The following is a 6,630-nucleotide window of genomic DNA, read 5'->3' on the forward strand; positions in this document are numbered from 1 at the left end:
CCCGTCACTTCTCCCCCACACTCCTGGCCCTCCCCGAGGCAGTCCTAGCGACTTCCCCAGGCTGACACAGTGGGAACCATATCCTCACCTTCCCCTGCCCAGGGACAGGTGGGAAAGGCAGACTCTGGACACACAGCTCCACAAGAAATAGAGCCATCAGAAGCCTGGGGACAATGGGAGAGAAAGGGAGCGTGTTGAGAATATTTTCATGAGGCATAAGCTCTGCACGGCCGTATTCTGGTTACATAGACACATGCACGCCACGGAGCCTGGCGTTCCCAGAGGACCAGGCTGGTCACAGACCAGGGCTTCTCAACTCTTAGGGGGGCCCTAATCAGGCAGCGAGGGGCAGATGGCATCTGCAACAGTCACAACATGGAGGAATCCTTCACGGACAGATCACGCTTTCCCTAACAAAGAAAAGGAAAGGCAGGAGCCCTTCTGGGGAGCCAGTCCTGTATTAGTTATCTACTGCTGTGGAACAAGTTACCCCAAGCGGTGGCTTAAAACAACACCCCTCATCTCACAGCGTCCATAAATCAGGGTCTCAGGAGCTGGGCCGTCTGGCTCAGGGTCTCTCCTGAGGTCGTGGTTGGGACGTCGGCCAAGGCCCTGGTCACCTGCAGGCTGGACCTGGGCCGGAGGACCCCCAAGTTGGCCCGCTTACGCAGATTCGGCCTCAGGTCCTCTCCCCATGAACTCACCCAGGGCTGGTCCCCTCGGGGCGAGCCGCCTGAGCTGTGTGAACCGATCCTGGACGGAGCGCACACATGCCCTTTGTCAGAAGCGCGTCACCGGGTTGCCTGGGTGGCTCAGTCGGTTGAGCGTCCACTTTGGCTCAGGTCGTGATCTCATGGTTCATGAGTTTGAGCCTCGCTTCTGGCTCTGTGCTGACAGCTCAGAGCCTGGAGCCTGCTTCGGATTCTGTGTCTCCCTCTCTCTACCCCTTGTCCACTCACCCACACTCTCTCTGTCTCTCTCTCAAAAATAAACATAAAAAAAAAAAAAAAGCAGCAGCACATCACCAAGAAGAGCCCGCACTGGAGGGGAGTCAGGCTCCACCTGCGGAGAGGAAGTGTGTCAAAGGATCTATGGGCATCTTTTATACCCGCCTCAGGCGTCCTGTCTTGAGCAACCCGTGTGTTGTGGACACAGCTGGTGTTCACTCAGTGTCTGGGGGCTGCAGCGGGCCCCCGCCCCAAAATACGGCGTCTAGCAAAACAGGCCAGATGGTGGCACAGAGAGATGTCTGTCCCGGGCAGGGCCTCCCTGCAGCCTCTCGCAGGCTTCCTCTCGGGTGAGCTCAGCTGTGGCTGCGTGCAGGTGGGGGCGGAAGAAGCGAGCACCGACCACGGCCGTCTCTCTCTTCGCTGAAGAAGTTTCGCTCTTCAACATTGATATTAGTTTTCTAGGTCTGCGGTGACAAGTACCACAAACTGGGGCTGAAAACATCAGAAATGTATTTGCTCACAGTTCTGAGGCCAGAAGCCGAAAATCAAGGGGTCACAAGGCCGTGCTTCCTCTGAAACCTGGGCCAGAGAATCTTCCCGGCCTCTCCTAGCTCTGGCTGTTGGGAAAGGCAGCCTTTCAGTCCCAAGCAGCACCACTTAAGAATGGGCTTCAGGGGCGCCTGGGCAGCTTGGTCGGCTAAGCGTGGGACTTCGGCTCAAGTCATGATCTCACGGTTTGTGAGTTCGAGCCCCGCGTCGGGCTCTGTGCTGACAGCTCAGAGCCTGGAGCCTGCTTGGGATTCTGGGTCTCCCTCTCTCTCTGCCCCTCCCCCACTCACCATCTGTCTCTCTTTGTCTCTCAGAAATAATACTTAAAAACTTACAAAAAAAGAAAAAAAAGAATGGGCTTTGGGCCCGGAACCTTCTTTCCAACAAATAAGAAGCCCACAGAACTTGTGCGGGACACACTTCCCCACCGCGAGCTCAGTCCTGCTTGTGCCTGCACGTCAGGCAGGCCCCCCCCCCCCCCCCCCCCCGCTCTCAGGGGGTGGGGCCTTCCCCCTGCGGCACAGGAGGGGTGGGGCCGTGGGGACCAGCCACCCAAGTAGACCCCACCGGCTCTTCCTCTTCCTCGCATGAGTAAACTGCTCTCAGCGCCCGCTGCTTCATGGTTTGTTTCCTTGGCAACTCCGATGCCAGGATGCAGGGGCAGAAGTGTTTGGACCTTTACCCGAGTGGCTGGTGCTGTGATGAGCTTTGCTCTCCCCTGGGATTGGGAACCAGAGCTGGTGTTCTGCTGAACACTCAAAATCTTTGGCATCCCTTGGCTTGTACGTGTGTCACGCCAGTCTCTGTGGCCACATGGCCGTCTCCCCTTTGTGCGTGTCTCTATGGGACACGAGACGTTGGGATCGGGGTCCAGCCTAATACAATATGGCCTCGTTTTAACTAGCGACGCCTGCAACAACGCTATTTCCAAGTAAGGTCACACTCTGAGTTACTGGGAGTTGAGATGTCAACATATTTTGGGGAGGGACACAATTCAGCCGCCACCAGAAGTTGCAGACATATAATTCATAGCTTTATTTTTTTAAGGGTTTATCTGTTCTTAAGTATTTCTACACCCAACGTAGGGCTTAGACTCACAACCCTGAGATTAAGAGTCACGTGCTCCACTGACTGCGCCCGCCAGGTGCCCCAGTATAATTAACTTTAAGACATTCGTGCATTTAGGGGCGCCTGGGGGGCTCAGTCAGTTGAGCGTCTGACTTCGGCTCAGGTCATGATCTCACGGTTCATGAGTTCGAGCCCCGCGTCGGGCTCTGTGCTGACAGTTCGGAGCCTGGAGCCTGCTTCGGATTCTGTGTCTCCCTCTTTCTCTGCCCCTCCCCTGCTCACGCTCTGTCTCTCTGTCTCAAAAATAAATAAAAACATTAAAAAAAAAGACATTCATGCATTTATTTGTATATTCAGCATGAGTTCAGCAAGTGCTTACTGTGTGTGTGTGCCTCACTCTAGAGAATGGTGTTGACTTGAAAGCCTAGCCCCTGCCCTAGGAGAACTTCCGTGGTAGTAAGACTATGCACACAGGGTAAGTTATGATTTTTCAGGGCATTTTAAAACGTTTCTGATCTTCATAATGTCCACTATGAGGAAAACAGGTAGGCATTATTGTATCACGCCAATGTTTTTTCTGGTTATATGTGTCACATGTTCACTGCAAAAGTACAGAGAAAAAAACCTTGAGCCACCAAAACTGCTTTCCTGCAGACAGGACGTGCGTCGTTAGCAGTGTTGAAGCTGACACACTTATAGCCTCTGGGAGCTGTGCTTCTGTGTCCTGTGGCTGCACCGCTGTACCGGGCTTTTGGGAAATTCTTTCCAACTTCTTGGTTTCATAAACTTTCTGTTAATGTAGATTGTGCAGATTCACAGTTACCATGTTAGAAATTAAAACTCAGAAATTAAAAAAAAGAGCAATTCATCTGAAATGATCCACCCATTACATATTAACATAACATTTTGAGAAACAGTATTGTGCTGCAACTCTACCCAAGTAAAAAAAAATTAGTGAAAGTAATAATCTCACTTAAGGAAAGAAAGACCCCTATTGGGGTGCATGGAGGGCTCCGTCGGTTAAGCATCCGACTTTGGCTCAGGTCATGATCTCACAGCTCGTGGGTTCGAGCCTGCATAGGGCTCGGTGCTGACAGCTCGGAGCCTGGAGCCTGCTTCGGATTCTGTGTCTTCCTCTCTCTCTGACCCTCCCACACTCACACTCTGTCTCTCTCTCTCTCAAAAACGAATAAACATTAAAAAAAAATTTTAATTGCAAAATAAACCCCTTAATTTTAGAAGTTCCCTAAGATATAATGGAAAATGACAAAATAATGTAAAACAAAAGTGAAATAAAAGCATAAAAGATGTAAAATAAAATCAAAGTGGAAAAACAACAGAAAAGACAAGGGCTCTAGGATCTTAACTGGATCCTGAAAAATTACATTTGATTTTAGTGACCTGGTGAAAACATACAGTGATATTGTAGCACAAATATCTAACAATGTTTGCTTAAAAAAAAAAACAGGGGCTCCTGGGTGGCTCAGTTGGTTAAGTGTCAGACTCTTGATTTCAGCTCAGGTCATAATCTCATAATCATGAGATCAAGTCCCGAGTTGGGCTCTGTGCTGACACCATGGAGCCTGCTTGGGATTTTCTCTCTCCCTCTCTCTCTCCACCGTCCCCCATGTACATTTGTGCACTAATAAAAAGTGTAAACAGCCACAACAAACAAATAAGTGACACTTTCTTAGGGGAAAAAAATTAGTGAGAATGAAGCATATGAAAAAAATCTGGCCTCAGATCCGTGGTTGAAGGAAAATGTGTTATTAATAGACTGTTCTTCAATAGTAAACCAAAGCGTGATATGGGGCAGTTTCTTGTAGTTGGAGGCAATGTGAACCTTCCTCCATACTCTTCTGTCAGCCCGCTGGTCTTGAGTTTGCGTGTGCCTCGTCCCCATGTGTGGTTCTGAAGCTCCCGGCGCGTGAGCCACCTTCCCCCAGCCGCCCTTGCAGTGCCGGAGGGAAGGATCAGCTGATTGCCGGCAGAACCGGAGCCTGTCTTTGTCTTGCTTTCCTGTCTGGTCAGGAGCCGAAGGAAGCAGAGCCTGAGGAGGGGGTGGGGCATGGTGAGGCCGTAGCATTCTTGGGCCTGGATGACACCCATAGTCTCATGGCCTCCATGGGGTCCAGGCATCGTCAGAAGGTCTGAAGTCAGTGGCTTGCAAGACAGTGTGACTTGCCTTCCTCTGTAATAAATTGAGAGCAAAATCTCCCCTCCCCTGGGGAGCCTGCGGTGGGCTGGGAATCTCACATGGGTGTTCCTGGGGAGAAATCACCACCCCAACCCCCTGTATACGCTGTTCTATTCTGCTCTCCTGTCGGCCAAGCAGAGCCGAGCTGGAAGTTCATTCTTTGGGAGACAAAAAGGAGAGCACAGGTCCCACTGCCGAGCCTGAGGGCCTATGGTAGGAACAATGAAGGTCACGCAGCAGCCCGAACGCAGAGACCAGAGACCAGGGATGCTGGGTGCCCCCGGACTCGGGCTGATGGCCACAGCACCAGGCAGCTGGTACAGGCACACTGTCACGTACACGCTCTCTCCTGGGCCACAGGAGCATGGTATCCGTCCGTCTCCAGCGTCCTTCTGAGCATTCTCTCTTTGACTTTATTGGCATTTATTTCAAGAACGTGAGGACAAAGAAGCTCAGATAAATGACAGACACACAGATTGCGCGTGTATTCTCATATTTGCCAGATAATATAACAACAGCACTCGCACAAACTGAATAGTTTAATCTTTAAAAAAAAATTTTTTTTAATGTTTATTTTTGAGAGAGAGTTCGCTCTCGCATGCAGGGGCGGGGGAGGGGCAGAGAGCGAGGGAGACAGAACGCGAAGCAGGCTCCAGGCTCTGAGCTGTCAGCACAGAGCCCGACGCGGGGGTTGAACTCACCACACATGAGATCATGACCTCAACCGAAGTCAGACGCTCAACCGGTTGAGCCACCCAGGTGCCCCTCAGTAGTATCATCTTTAAAAAAAAATTTTTTTTTTCCATCACTGGTTTAAGTACACTCTAAATTATTGAAGACAGAATGAAACTGCCACTCTCCCAATTATAACATCACTGAAATGAAGTCTGTTTGAAAACCTCCAATTTGGGAAATGGTCTTCAGTGATCTTCCTACTGAAGACTGATCACGGGTTCATGCTTGGTTCTGAACAAGGCGTGTGTTTCCTGCCTTCCCTGTGCCCTCAGGGGGAGCACGCAGGGATGAGGGGGTGGGGTTCTCTGGCCGGCTGCTCGCAATGAGAGAAATCAATCACACCCACATCAGAAGAGTTCATGCTGTCCACCCTGTTCCCTGAGTGGGCGGCCAAAGACACCCTCTGGGTGCTGCACCCAGACTGCCCGGTGCAGGTAGGGAGCGCAGGCGGACCAAGGAACACGCGGGATACCGCACCGCTGCAGAGACTCCTCTGGCGTCCTCCGGCCAAGGGCAGAAAGCCTGCCAACTGCCCAGCTCTGGACAGAGCAGATGGAGCTAGATAACCACCGCTCTGAGGCCTCCCCCTGCGCCTCTCAATCAAACAGCAAGGGTGGTTGTACCTGGCTCCCAAATCAAGGGTACCCCATAAAAACTGAGTAATGCTTACTATCTTCTTACGCTCTGGAAAATGCATGGGCCTTACCTGTAATTAAAAGTAATTAGAGTGAGCGCGAGCAATTCTCAGAGCTCCCTGACCCTAGATCTGCGTGTGTCTCTTGGCTCAGTGAAAGCTGAGGCCCCGAATTTTAATTAACTTAAATGTAAATGAGGGCGTGTCCAGTGGATACAGGACAGTGCGGCTGGGGGGTGGCAGTCAACAGAACACTGTATGGCGCAGCGCGGACTCAGAAAGAATGTTGAAAGCCCCTTTTAAGGGTTACTATGAGAAAGAAAACCTGGTAATTGCAGGATTCCGACTAGACACGCGCGGGAGGACACAGACGCAAGCTGCTCTTCTGGCGCCCGCCTCCGGACAGGGAGCCTCTCACACGCTTGAGATGACAAGTGGACCTGCATCAGTTCCTGCCACCGTTCGTACACCTTCCCCCCCGCCCCCATCCTCCAAAA

The sequence above is a fragment of the Felis catus genome, chromosome A3 (genome assembly GCF_018350175.1).
Source record: "Felis catus isolate Fca126 chromosome A3, F.catus_Fca126_mat1.0, whole genome shotgun sequence".
Classification (NCBI taxonomy): Eukaryota; Metazoa; Chordata; class Mammalia; order Carnivora; family Felidae; genus Felis; species Felis catus.